The sequence below is a fragment of the Phyllobates terribilis genome, unplaced genomic scaffold, assembly GCF_046119375.1.
Source record: "Phyllobates terribilis strain yellow unplaced genomic scaffold, ASM4611937v1 Scaffold_347__1_contigs__length_1996218, whole genome shotgun sequence".
NCBI lineage: Eukaryota > Metazoa > Chordata > Amphibia > Anura > Dendrobatidae > Phyllobates > Phyllobates terribilis.
In genome coordinates this window covers 1,367,610-1,382,828 of record NW_027363107.1, presented here as the reverse complement: position 1 = coordinate 1,382,828, position 15,219 = coordinate 1,367,610, and positions in this window count along the sequence as shown.

Here is a 15,219-nt window from a genome sequence, read left to right as displayed (position 1 = left end):
AAGACCTGGGGCTAGACCTGGGGCAGGCGGCCCCAAAGTCCGGACACGGGGCGGATGAGCCCCACAGTCTGGACACGGGGCGGGCGAGCCCCACAGTCAGGACACGGGGTGGGTGGGCCCGGGTGGGCCCCACAGTCAGGACACAGGGCTGGCGGGCCCCAAAGTCAGGACACAGGACTGGCGGGCCCCAAAGTCAGGACACAGGGCGGGCAGGCCCCAAAGTCAGGACACAGGGCGGGCGGGCCCCACAGTCAGGACACAGGGCGGGCCCCACAGTCAGGACACAGGGCGGGCCCCACAGTCAGGACATGCGGCGGGCGAGCTCCACAGTCAGGATACGGGGCGGGCGGGCCCCAGAGTCCGGACACGGGGCTAATCCCGGGGCATGTGGCCCCACAGTCCAGACCTGGGGCTAGACCAGGGGCAGGCGGCCCACAGTCCAGACACGGGGTGGACGGGCCCCACTGTCCGGACGCGGAGCGGGCATGCCCCATAGTCCAGACCTGGGGCTAGACCCGGGGCAGGCGGCCTCACAGTTCAGACCTGAGGCTAGACCCGGGGCAGGCGGCCCACAGTCCGGACACGGGGTGGATGGGCCCCACAGTCCGGACACGGGGCGGGCATGCCCCACAGGATACGGGGCGGGCATGCCCCACAGTCCAGACCTAGGGCTAGACCCGGAGCAGGCAGCCCACAGTCCGGACACGGTGTGGACGGTCCCCACAGTCCAGACACGGGAGGGGCACAGTCCGGACATAAGGCGGGCGGGCCCCACAGTCCAGGCTCGGGGCTAGACCCGGGGGCAGTCGGCCCCACAGTCCAGACCCGGGGCAAGCGGGGGATCCCACAGTCGGGACCCGGGGCAGGCGAGGGGCCCCACAGTCTGGAATCAGGGCGGGCGGGGGGCCCCACAGTCCGGACCTGGGGCTAGACCCGGGGCAGGCGGCCCCACAGTCCGGACACGGGGCGGCCGCAGTCCGGATATAGGGCGGGCCCCACAGTCCAGGCTCCGGGCTAGACCCGGGACGGATGGGCCCCACAGTCCAGGCTCAGGGCGGACAGGCCCCACAGTCCATCCTCGCTGCGGACGGGCCCCGCAATCCAGGCTCGGGGCGGACGGGCCCCACAGTCCAGGCTCGGGGCGGACGGGCCCCACAGTCCAGGCTCGGGGCGGACGGGCCCCACAGTCCAGGCTCGGGGCGGACGGGCCCCACAGTCCAGGCTCGGGGCTGACGGGCCCCACAGTCCAGGCTCGGGGCTGACGGGCCCCACAGTCCAGGCTCGGGGCTGACGGGCCCCACAGTCCAGGCTCGGGGCTGACGGGCCCCACAGTCCAGGCTCGGGGCGGATGGGCCCCACAGTCCACTCTCGGGCCCCACAGTCCATGCTCGGGGTGGACTGGCCCCACAGTCCATGCTCGGGGTGGACTGGCCCCACAGTCCAGGCTCGGGGCGGACGGGCCCCACAGTCCAGGCTCGGAGCGGATGGGCCTCCCTTTCCCGCTCGGGGCGGGCGTGCCCCACAGTCCAGGCTCGAGGCTAGTCCCGGGGCAGGTGGCCCCACAGTCGAGACCTGGGGCTAGACCCGGGGCAGGCGGCCCCAAGTCAGGACACGGGGCGGATGGGCCCCACAGTCTGGACTCGGGGCGGGCGAGCCCTACAGTCAGGACACGTGGCGGGCGGGCCCCACAGGCCGGACACGGGGCTAATCCCGGGACAGGCGGCCCACAGTCCAGACCTGGGGCTAGACTCGGAGCAGGCGGCCCACAGTCCGGACACGGGGTGGACGGTCCCCACAGTCCGGACACGGGGGGGGCCACAGTCCGGACATAAGGCGGGCGGGCCCCACAGTCCAGGCTCGGGGCTAGACCCGGGGGCAGTCGGCCCCACAGTCCAGGCTCGGGGCGGACGGGCCCCACAGTCCAGGCTCGGGGCGGACGGGCCCCACAGTCCAGGCTCGGGGCGGACGGGCCCCACAGTCCACCCTCGGGGCGGACGGGCCCCACAGTCCAGGCTCGGGGCGGACGGGCCCCACAGTCCGGACACGGGGCGGACGATCCCTACAGTCCGGACACGGGGCGGCCACAGTCCGGACATAGGGTGGGTGGGCCGCACATTCCAGGTTCGGGGCTAGACCCGGGGCAACTGGCCCCACAGTCCTGACATGGGGCGGACATGCCCCACAGTCCGGACACGGGGTGGACGAGCCCTACAGTCCGGACACGGGGCGGCCACAGTCCGGACATAGGGTAGGCGGGCCGCACATTCCAGGTTCGGGGCTAGACCCGGGGCAACCGGCCCCACAGTCCGGACACGGGGTGGCCACAGTCCGGATATAGGGTGGGCCCCACAGTCCAGGCTCGGGGCTAGACCCGGGACAGGCGGGCCCCACAATCCAGGCTCGGAGCGGACGTTCCCCGCAGTCTAGGCTCGGAGCGGACGGGCACCACAGTCCAGGCTCGGAGCGGACGGGCCCCACAGTCCGGACACGGGGCTAGTACCAGGGCTGGCGGCCCCACAGTCCAGACCTGAGGCTAGACCATGGGCAGGTGGCCCCACAGTCCAGACACGGGGAGGATGGGCCCCACAGTCCTGACACGGGCTTGACATGCCCCACAGTCCAGACCTGGAGCTAGACCCGGGGCAGGCAGCCCCAAAGTCCGGACACGGGGTGGGCGAGCCCCACAGTCCGGACACGGGGCGGCCACAGTCCGGACATAGGGTGGGCCCCACAGTCCAGGCTTGGGGCTAGACCCGGGGCAGCCGGCCCCACAGTTCAGACCCGGGGCGGGTGGGGGGCCCACAGTCCAGACCTGGGGCTAGACTCGGGGCGGGCGGGGGGCCCCACCATCCGGACCTGGGGTGGGGGGCCCCACAGTCCAGTCCAGGGGCTAGACCCAATGCAGGCGGCCCCACAGTCCAGACACGGGGTGGACGGGCCCCACAGTCCAGATGCAGTGCGGCCACAGTCCGTACATCGGGCGGGCCCCACAGTCCAGGCTCGGGGCGGACGGGCCCCACAGTCCAGGCTCGGGGCGGACGGGCCCCACAGTCCAGGCTCGGGGCGGACGGGCCCCACAGTCCAGGCTCGGGGCGGACGGGCCCCACAGTCCAGGCTCGGGGCGGACGGGCCCCACAGTCCAGGCTCGGGGCGGACGGGCCCCACAGTCCAGGCTCGGGGCGGACGGGCCCCCCTTTCCCGCTCAGGGCGGGCGTGCCACACAGTCCAGGCTCGGGGTGGACTGGCCCCACAGTCCATGATCGGGGTGGACTGGCCCCACAGTCCATGCTCGGGGTGGACTGGCCCCACAGTCCAGGCTCGGGGCGGACGGGCCCCACAGTCCAGGCTCGGAGCGGATGGGCCTCCCTTTCCCGCTCGGGGCGGGCGTGCCTCACAGTCCAGGCTCGGGGCTAGTCCCGGGTCAGGTGGCCCCACAGTCGAGACCTGGGGCTAGACCCGGGGCAGGCGGCCCCAAGTCAGGACACGGGGCGGGCGAGCCGTACAGTCAGGACACGTGGCGGGCGGGCGGCGGGCGGGCCCCACAGGCCGGACACGGGGCTAATCCCGGGACAGGCGGCTTCACAGTCCAGACCTGGGGCTAGACCCGGGACAGGCGGCCCACAGTCCGGACAAGGGGTGGACGGGCCCCACAGTCCGGATACGGGGCGGGCATGCCCCACAGTCCAGACCTAGGGCTAGACCCGGAGCTGGCGGCCCACAGTCCGGACACGGGGTGGACGGTCCCCACAGTCCAGACACGGGAGGGGCACAGTCTGGACATAAGGCGGGCGGGCCCCACAGTCCAGGCTCGGGGCTAGACCCGGGGGCAGTCGGCCCCACAGTCCAGACCCGGGGCAAGCGGGGGATCCCACAGTCTGGACCCGGGGCAGGCGAGGGGCCCCACAGTCTGGAATCAGGTGGGGCGGGGGGCCCCACAGTCCGGACCTGGGGCTAGACCCGGGGCAGGCGGCCCCACAGTCCGGACACGGGGCGGCCGCAGTCCGGATATAGGGCGGGCCCCACAGTCCAGGCTCGGGGCTAGACCCGGGACGGATGGGCCCCACAGTCCAGGCTCAGGGCGGACAGGCCCCACAGTCCATCCTCGCTGCGGACGGGCCCCGCAGTCCAGGCTCAGGTCGGACGGGCCCCGCAGTCCAGGCTCGGGGCGGACGGGCCCCACAGTCCAGGCTCGGGGCGGACGGGCCCCACAGTCCAGGCTCGGGGCGGACGGGCCCCACAGTCCAGGCTCGGGGCGGACGGGCCCCACAGTCCGGACACGGGGTGGACGAGCCCTACAGTCCGGACACGGGGCGGCCACAATCCGGACATAGGGTGGGCGGGCCGCACATTCCAGGTTCGGGGCTAGACCCGGGGCAACCGGCCCCACAGTCCGGACACGGGGCGGCCACAGTCCGGATATAGGGCGGGCCCCACAGTCCAGGCTCGTGGCTAGACCCGGGACAGGCGGGCCCCACAATCCAGGCTCGGAGCGGACGGGCCCCGCAGTCTAGGCTCGGAGCGGACGGGCACCACAGTCCAGGCTCGGAGCGGACGGGCCCCACAGTCCGGACACGGGGCTAGTACCAGGGCTGGCGGCCCCACAGTCCAGACCTGGGGCTAGACCATGGGCAGGTGGCCCCACAGTCCAGACACGGGGAGGATGGGCCCCATAGTCCTGACACGGGCTTGACATGCCCCACAGTCCAGACCTGGAGCTAGACCCGGGGCAGGCAGCCCCAAAGTCCGGACACGGGGTGGACGAGCCCCACAGTCCGGACACGGGGTGGCCACAGTCCGGACATAGGGTGGGCCCCACAGTCCAGGCTCGGGGCTAGACCCGGGGCAGCCGGCCCCACAGTTCAGACCCGGGGCGGGTGGGGGGCCCCACAGTCCGTGCCCGGGGCTGACGCGGGGGCCCACAGTCCAGACCTGGGGCTAGACTCGGGGCGGGCGGAGGGCCCCACCATCCGGACCTGGGGTGGGGGGCCCCACAGTCCAGTCCAGGGGCTAGACCCAATGCAGGCGGCCCCACAGTCCGGACACGGGGTGGACGGGCCCCACAGTCCAGATGCAGTGCGGCCACAGTCCGTACATAGGGCGGGCCCCACAGTCCAGGCTCGGGGCGGACGGGCCCCACAGCCCAGGCTCGGGGCGGACGGGCCCCACAGTCCAGGCTCGGGGCGGACGGGCCCCACAGTCCAGGCTCGGGGCGGACGGGCCCCACAGTCCAGGCTCGGGGCGGACGGGCCCCCCTTTCCCGCTCGGGGCGGGCGTGCCACACAGTCCAGGCTCGGGGCGTGCGGTGCCCACAGTCAGGACACGGGACGGGCGGGCTCCACAGTTAGGACACGGGGCGGGCGGGCCCCACAGTCCGGACACGGAGCTAATCCCGGGGCAGGCGGCCCCACAGTCTAGACCTGGGGCTAGACCCGGGGCAGGCGGCCCACAGTCCGGGCAGGCGGCCCACTGTCCGGACACGGGGTGGACGGGCCCCACAGTCCGGACACGGGGCGGGCATGCCCCACAGTCCAGACCTGGGGCTAGACCCGGAGCAGGCGGCCCACAGTCCGGACACGGGGTGGACGGTCCCACAGTCCGGACACGGGGGGGGACCACAGTCCGGACATAAGGCGGGCGGGCCCCACAGTCCAGGCTCGGGGCTAGACCCGGGGGCAGTCGGCCCCACAGTCAGGACACAGGGCGGCCTGGCCCCAGAGTCAGGACACGGGGTGGGCGGGCCCATAGTTAGGACACGGTGCTAGTCCTGGGGCAGGCGGCCCAACAGTCCAGACCTGCGGCTAGACCCGGGGCTGGCGGCCGCAACGTCCGGACACGGGTCGGACGGGCCCCACAGTCCTGACACGGGGCGGGCATGCCCCACAGTCCAGAGTTGGGGCTAGACCCGGGGCAGGCAGCCCCACAGTCCGGACACGGGGTGGACGGGCCCCACAGTACGGACACTAGGCGGCCACAGTCCGGACATAGGGCGGGCGGTCCCCACAGTCCAGGCTCGGGGCTAGACCCGGGGGCAACCGGCCCCACAGTCCAGGCTCGGGGCGGACGGGCCCCACAGTCAGGACACAGTGTGGGCGGGCCCATAGTTAGGACACGGGGCGGGACCCACAGTCCGGGGACAGGGCTTGTCCCGGGGCAGGCGGCCCCACAGTCCGGACACGGGGCGGACGGGCCCCACAGTCCTGACACGGGGTGGGCATGCCCCACAGTCCAGACCTGGGGCTAGACCCGGGGCAGGCGGCCCCACAGTCCAGACACGGGGCGGCCACAGTACGGACATAGGGCGGGCGGGCCCCACAGTCTAGGCTCGGGGCTAGACCCGGGGGCAGCCGGCCCCACAGTCCAGACCCTGGGCGGACGGGGGGCCCCACAGTCCAGGCTCTGGGCGGACAGGCCCCACAGTCCACGCTCGGGCCCCACAGTCCAATCTCGGGGTGGACGGGCCCCACAGTCCAGGCTCGGGGCGGATGGTCCCCACAGTCCAGGCTCGGGGTGGACGGGCCCCCCTTTCCCGCTCGGGTCGGGCGTGCCCCACAGTCCAGGCTCGGGGCGCGCGTGCCCCACAGTTCGGACACGGGGCTAGTCCCGGGACTGGTGGCTCCACAGTCCAGACCTGGGACTAGACCCGGGGCAGGCGGCCCCAAAGTTCAGACTCGGGGCAGATGGGCCCCACAGTCTGGAGTTTGGGCGGGCGAGCCCCAAATTCAGGACACGGGGCGGGCGGGCTCCACAGTCAGGACACTGGGCGTGCAGGCCCAACAGTCTGGATACGGGGTGGGCGGGCTTCACAGTCAGGACACGGGGCGGGCGGGCCCATAGTTAGGACAAGGGGCGGACGGGCCCCACAGTCCTGACACGGGGTGGGCATGCCCCACAGTCCAGACCTGGGGCTAGACCCGGGGCAGGCGACCTCACAGTCCGGACATGGGGCGGCCACAGTACGGACAAAGGGCGGACGGGCCCCACAGTCCAGGCTCGGGGCGGACAGGCCCCACCGGCCAGGCTCGGGGCGGACGGGCCCCACAGTCCACGTTCTGGCCCCACAGTCCACGCTCGGGGGCGGATGGGCCCCACAGTTCACGCTCGAGGCGGTCGGGCCCCACAGTCCACGCTCGGGCCCCACAGTCCAGGCTCGGGGCAGACGGGCCCCAAACTCCAGGCTCGGGGCGGACGGGCCCCACAGTCCAGGCTCGGGGCGGACGGGCCCCACAGTCCAGGCTCGGAGCGGACGGGCCCCACAGTCCAGGCTCGGGGCGGACGGGCCCCACAGTCAAGGCTTGGGGCGGGCGGGCCCCACAGTCCAGGCTCGGGGCGGACGGGCCCCACAGTCCAGGCTCGGGGCGGACGGGCCCCACAGACCAGGCTCGGGGCGGACGGACCCCACAGTCCAGGCTCGGGGCGGACGGGCCCCACAGTCCAGACACGGGGATAGTCCCGGGGCAGGCGGCCCCACAGTCCAGACCTGGGGTTAGACCCAGGGCAGACGGCCCCAAAGTCCAGACACAGGGCAGACGGGCCCCACAGTCCAGACCCAGGGCGGGCGGCCCAACAGTCCAGACCCAGGGCGGGCGGCCCAACAGTCCAGACCCAGGGCGGGCGGCCCAACAGTCCAGACCCAGGGCGGGCGGCCCAACAGTCCAGACCCAGGGCGGGCGGCCCAACAGTCCAGACCCGGGGCGGGCGGCCCAACAGTCCAGACCCGAGGCGAGCGGCCCACCAGTCCAGAACCAAGGTGGGCGGCCCAACAGTCCAGATCTGAGTCGGGCGGCCCAACAGTCCAGACATGGGGCCAGACCCGAGGAGGGTGGCCAATTGGTGCAACATGTGCAGTTCCACAGGGACCCAAGATGTAAAGGGGCCACCACCACCTCCTAATCAGGTGAATTGTGCATTATGATGAGCTATGCCAATATACTGATAGAGGGGAACTGTCCAGACCCGAGGCGGGCGGCCCAACTGTCCAGACCCGAAGTGGGAGGTCCAACAGTCCAGACTCAAGGCGGGAAGTCCCACAGTCCAGACACGAAGCCAGGCCCGAGGTGGGCGGCCCAACAGTCCAGACACGGGGCCATGCCCGAGGCGGCCCGCCCAACAGTTCAGACACGGGGCTAGATATACTGTTCTGATAGAGGGGCCCTCTTCTGGCTGTGTCCGCCCCTGACGTACAGATATACAGCAATATGCAGCAGGAGAGACAAGATCCAGGGAGATATCCGATCGCCAGAACTGGGGTCAGGAAGGAATTTTTTTCCCCCCTAGGGGGTTTTCTTCGCCTTCCTCTGGATCTTTGGTTCCAGTGGCTCTCATCAGGTCTGCACTATCCGCAGCAAGTTCTGTAGTCTCTATCGGGCCTGACCTGAGAGTCATTGTGAACTTTAATTTATTAAAGGGCCAGTAATATTTTTATTACAATGTGGCTTATTGCTATTCCAATAAAAAAATTAATAATAATATATTGTGTTGTGTGTTTTATTTGTGTGGACTTCACCCTACAGAAACAATGATGAGAGTGAACGCTGGACGCTCAATATTCCAGAACTAGAACCAGACTTGGCTCATCCGGCATATAATAAAGTGTCTGTCTCATCTGCTGTATACATGATGGCAGCTGCTGCAGGACCAGGGAGTATAGAGGGTGCTACATACAGGAGCATCTCACAAAATTAGAATATCATCAAAAAGTTAATTTCAGTTCTTCAATATAAAAAGTCAAAGTCATATATTATATAGAGTCATTACAAACAGAGTGATCTATTTCAAGTGTTTATTTCTGTTAATGTTGATGGTTATGGCTTACAGCCAATGAAAACACAACAGTCATTATCTCAGTAAACTTAAATAATTAACAAAAAACACCTGCAAAGGCTTCCTAAGCATTTAAAAAGTCCCTTAGTCTGTTTCAGTAGGCTCCGCAATCATGGGGAAGACTGTTGACTTGACAGATGTCCAGAAGGCAGTCATTGACACACTCCACAAGGTCCCAGAGTTCCAATTTTAATTTGTTTCATTTCATTTGTTTAGCTGCTGGAGGTCTAGTGTGAAGTTTCCACCATCAGTGATGGTTTGGGGAGCCATGTCATCTTCTGGTGTAGGTCCACTGTGTTTTATCAAGACCAAAGTCAGCGCAGCCGCCTACCAGGAAATTTTAGAGCACTTCATGCTTCCCTCTGCAGACAAACTTTTGGAGATGGAAATATCATTCTCCAGCAGGACTTGGCCCCTGTCCACACGGCCAAAAGTAAAAATACCTGGTTTACACACAACAGTATCACTGTGCTTGATTGGCAGCAAACTCGCCTGACCTTAACCCCATAGAGAATCTATTATAGAGAATCTATGGGGTATTGTCAAGAGGAAGATGAGAGACACCAGACACAACAATGTAGACGAGCTGAAGGCTGCTATCAAAGCCACCTGGGCTTCCATAACCCCTCAGCAGGGCCACAGGCTGATCACCTCCATGCCACACCGCATCGATGCAGTAATTGATGCAAAAGGAGCCCCGACCAGGTATTGAGTGCATTTACTGAATATACATTTCAATAGGCCAATATTTCGGATTTTAAAATAATTTTTCAAGCTGTTATAAAGTATTCTAATTTACTGAGATAATAACTTTTGTGTTTCCATTGGCTGTAAGCCATAATCATCAACATTAACAGAAATAAACACGTGAAATAGATCCCTCTGTGTGTAATGACTCTATATAATATAGGAGTTTCACTTTTTGTATTGAGGAACTGAAATAAAGTAACTTTTTGATGATATTCTAGTTTTGTGAGATGCACCTGTAATAGAGCAGGTCACATATAACTCCAGCCCAAGTTACATCACCAGTGTTTTGGGGGTCGGTCTCTGTGATGGGGGCACTTATATTGTATTGGTCCTATAAAACACACGACCTGAAAGACTGATGACCAGATCACAGCAAAGCAGAATGCAGGAAACCCAGGAAAATGGCTAAATAGGTGTCACAGGGGGCAATAAGTAGCCATGGGCCCAAAGACAAAACTAGGGCCTCACTCAGAAATGAACACAATAGCCCATTTACCAAGGCTGGCTATAGGGAGGAAAGCAGATACTTGGAGGGATTTGTGCCAAATTTTCCACCTATTTATTAGAACGAAGAAAATAGTGTTACAGGGTCAGGATAGGGTTAAAAATCTTGTGAGTTTATTTGTAGTAAAAAATATATAAAAACATCACCATAGGTCGCGATCCTAACCAGAATAATGTTTAACCGCAAATGCGTTTCCGACTTGCATCTATAGTTATTGCAATAGGATAGGACAGATACACAATTCCAATTAAAGGGAATCTGTCAGAACGTTTTGCTACGTAATCCGAGATCAGCATGATGTAGGGGCAGAGAGCCTGATTCCAGCGATGTATCACTTACTAGACTGCTTGGTGCAGTTTTGATAGAATCCCTGCTTTCTCTGTTGTAAATGAAGCAGTGCTCAGAATGTTAAGCCCTGTGTAACCCCGCCCACGCTGGCAGATTCCTGTGTACAAACTGCAAATCAGTGGTGAGGGCGGGGTTACACAGATTAGCCTGACTGGCCTGTACCTGAGACCTAGTCAGGCAGTGATCATCTCCTGTTGATAAAACATGGATTGTATTGAAACTACAACACACAGCCTAATAAGTGACACATCCCTGGAATCAGGATATCTTGCTCTACATCATGCTGCTCTCAGATTAAGTAGCAAAAATCTGCTGACAGATTCCCTTTAATAAAGTACATGTCCTGTTTTGTATCTCCCAGAGCAATGTCATCAGTGTCGCTCACCACCAATGCAGATGTGAGTGGCGCCGGACAACCTCTTTATGTCAAATAATTCCCTGCAGAGCTGGCATCCATCTGAGGAGATGTAACATATCTGCCTGACAGGTGGGTGGAGACAGGGTCGGACTGGGGTGCCTAGGGCCCACCAGGAGAACTGACTCTAGGGGCCCACACTACAGCCCACCATAAACGGTTTTATTACTTGTTATGCATTTCTATAATGCACTATAGTTACATGATTGGCTGCACTGTGAAGCACTGAGCGGCAGGACTTCCTTCGGACAGTCATTCCGCACTGCCAGAGTGCCTGTAACTTGTCACCTTGAAAAACGCTATTTATCTGCAGATATAGGGGTAATCTGCAGGTAAATAGGGTTTAAAGCCTGGTTAGACGGCTTATTGGAAAAGCATTGGCTACACGGAGAAAATTACGTTTTATTCTCCCTGCCGCCACTCGCTTCCTGTCATAGGATCGGTGCAAGGAGGGAGACATTACAGTCACCGCAAACTACAAAGTGAGCGTGCTGCAATAACGTCCGGCACCTGGATTGTGACACTTCCATGGAGCCCAACCTCAGGCTGAGCTTCATTGAATGACTAACATGGCAGCAGCACCTGGTAACTAGTGCTGAGCGAGCGTGGTCGGATAAGGTGTGATCCCAGCATGCTCGGGTGTTATCCCAGTATCTTGTAGTGCTACTATGCTTGAATCCCCAGGGTAGCATGTTTTGCGGCGGTAGACAGACGCAACACATGCAGGAATTGCCGGTTTGTTAGGTAATCCCTGCATGTGTTGCTTCTGTCTACCGCCGCAAAACATGTTACCGCAGGGACTCGAGCATATTAGCAGAGCACTACAAGATACTCGGATAACACCCGAGCATGCTGGGGTCACACCTTATCCGACCACACTCACTCAGCACTAGTTGCCAGGTGCTGCTGCCATGTTAGTCATTCAATGAAGCTCAGCCTGAGGTTGGGCTCCATGGAAGTGTCACAATCAAGGTGCCGGACGTTATTGCAGCACGCTCACTTTGTAGTTCGCGGTGACTGTAATGTCTCTTATCCGACCACGCTCACTCAGCACTACTGGCAACCCATCAGGAACCTGCAACTGCGTCACAGGGGGCTGAAGGGAACAGGCGACTGCATGCACCGGCCATTGTGCTATCTAAATGCCGCTGTCAGTGATTGACAAGGGCACTTAAATACTCAAAACAGCAACAATCAAGGCGAGCTCTGATCACTGCTGTTACAGGCAGACGCCGGCTATGTAACACAGCCGACATCTGCCTGGTATGGAGCAGGCTCGGCTCCTGAACCCGCTCCATACAAGTACAACCCTATGGTTATCACAAGGTTAGCAAATTTCACTTGTCTGTTCCTAAATGTGGAAAGACAAATGGAATTCCCTAACACATGTGAAAGAGACCTAATAGATTTAGTAAAGGTGCCTCAAGCATATGAATGTTATTACACACCACAATGCACTGTTACATACACGCATCTTACAAAAATACATATTATTACAGATACGCAGGCGTGCACAAACACGCAGAAGCGCACACACACGCAGACGCGCACAAACACGCAGACGCGCACAAACTCATCAGTACATGAATACATCATCTGAACCACCATCATTTGTAATGTCAGGTCAGCCCCATATATCTTTCTATCACATAAACCTACAACTCCCAGTATGTAATTAACAATAGAGATACTGGGAGTTGTTATCAGTCATCATCAGACTGCGGACCATACAGGAACCACAGTACTGATGAGACACAGGGAGGATCACAGATGAACATTTACATCCAGGTATCTTACCTGAGACGTCTTCTCTGATTAGAGTTGTTCTCTTTCTTTTCTTCCTCTTGTCCAGACTCCATGATGACTTTTCTCATCCACAGCTCGTCTCTGCAGACTTCCATCTTCTCCGGTCTTCTGCAGCACATCCCACACGATGCCCTTAAAGATACAGTGTCATTATGATGCTCCTGAATAAAAATATCTACACTGAGCCCCTGAATAAACCTAACTCTTACAATGCTCCCTGCACAAAACATGTCATACACTCTACCCCTCTTATGGTACCTGCTCTCCACACTGTCCTCTCCTTACCATACTGGGCCCCCTCTTCACACTGTCCTCTCCTTACCATACTGGGCCCCCTCTTCACACTGTCCTCTCACACTGTGTCCCCACTATACTGCCCAGTGTATATACTGTGCCCCTTCATCATACTCCCCCCCTCCTCAGCATACTGTTCCCCCCATTCTGTGCCCTCACACTGTTTCCCCCATACTGCCGCATCTCTATACCTTCCCCCACACTACCTAGTCTCTGTGCTGTGTCACCTCACATTTTTCTCCCTCCATACTGTCTCCTCACACTATTCCCCCACTCTTCATACTGTTTCCTCACACATCCCCCTTCCCCATTCTGTTCCTGCACTCATTCCCACCCCTCCTCTGGTTCACCATACTGTTTTTTCACACATCTCCCCATTCTGTCTCCTAAAATTTCTCTCCCCTCTCTCCCCAAATATAATAAATCTTCGGAAGAGCACACAGACATGCAGAAGTGCGCTTATGACGCGCCCCCTGGGCCTGTGCTGTGCAGGGGAACCCGGAACCGGGCCTGTTGTAGAATGCTGGGGGTTGTAGTCTCCGTGTGGCGGTGACCCGGTCCGTGCCCAGGGTGGTCAAACCAGTGGCAGTCTATTTGTATTGGAATAAGTGTCCGACTACGCCACCCGTGGATTGCGGTCAGTGGGGACCGCCGCTGCGCTGCAGACCGCTGAGGCTGATGTTGTTCGCGCAGCCGAGTATGGGATGACTCCCCACGGGAGAAGTATTGCCTCAGGGCAGCTAATGTGGAAGATGATGGGAGTGATGGTGTGAGGGTCCCAGTGCTAATGGTGCAGGAGCGGCAAGGAATCACAGAGACGTGTGGTGCAGTTCAGTGTCTTTACTGATGGTACAAGGCAGACCCTCCCGGGAGTACTGGCTAGTATAAGGGGCCTGGTCAGTCTGCGAGCAAGCAGGAGTTCCCCTGGCCAGGTGGAGTTGTAGGCCTCCCCGTTTATCTGCACTCTTCCTGGCTACCTTGCTGTCAGCGGTTACAAGTAGCCCACGTCCCTGAGTATACCGTGTGGTGCTCACCCGTATGGCTGGTGACTTGGGGCCTTCTGTTAGCCTCCGCTCCTGGATGGCGGCGCTGGTCCCTTCTTTGTGACTGATCCTCCGGGCTTCTATGGCCAGAGGACCTGGAATCCCCTGCCGGCTGGTTTCTGCTGCTGGGTGTATATCAGTCCCCACAGCCTCGGACTCCTGTGTCCGGTTTTAGTGTCTTCGTCCAGGGCGAGCTCTGCTCAGCTCCAGCCCCTGGACTTCAGCTACTGCTCCTCCAGAGCTCCTGATCTCACTTTCCCTCTCCAGACTCTGACTCTGTCTGCAGCTTCACTCTGACTGCTCTAATCCCGCCCCAGACCCAGTTTATAAGGGCAGATTCCTCCCCTCCCAGGTCTGGGTGGGCCGTGTTGCATGTTTAGGGCTCCTGACCAGAGAAACCTCCCACTTGCTCTCAGACATAATATCTCTATTACTGTGGCAACCAGACCCCTGGGGTGTCACATTCCCCCCTAGTAAATTTTAGTACTCCGGGACTAAACACATTTTTAAAGAAACATAAATACAAGGTATAACAATAACAAGACAACATATTTACAAGAAGCTTTAGTCTGTAGAGGTCACGGCGTTTCCGTGACCGGGTGTCCATATCACCCAAGGTGAAGTTTATGAAACAAAGGGGGTGTCCATGTCACCCAACAAGGCGAAGTCTTGGCACAGAATAGGGGACCTGTCCAAAGCAAACCCCTTGCGTTGTCCTTGGGCGTGGCTGCAAGGGTAGACTAACTACTTTGGGCCGCAAGGAGGCCACGCCAGACAGGTTTTCTCTTCCGCGGCCGTCTTCGCAAGAGGCACCAAGGTGCAACTATCTACAAAACTGTTCCGGTTATCCAGTGTCCATAACCTGTTAGTCCAAATAAATCTGCAGGGTAACTGAGAAACATAATTAGTAACAGGCAACAAACATAAACCATAAACATTTTTCAATAAACAGTCAACTTTACAGTGCATTGGTTTAGATTCTCCAGCGAGCGGGCATCTGACCTCTAGTGACCCTAGTGGACCTACGGAGCTCACTAACTGGTTCTGCACTACAGGGTGTAGGAGGTGTTATGGGCAAGCTGGGCAGCTTTCTGCGCACTCTTTGGCTCACTAGGGGCACAGCAGGCTCACTACTAGCAGAGGGTTGATCCTCCTGTACTGCTGGTGTGGACTCTTCTGCCTCTTGGGCCGGCTGCTCTTCCAGCTCTACCGGTTCCTCTGTAGGCACTTGCGGGGCT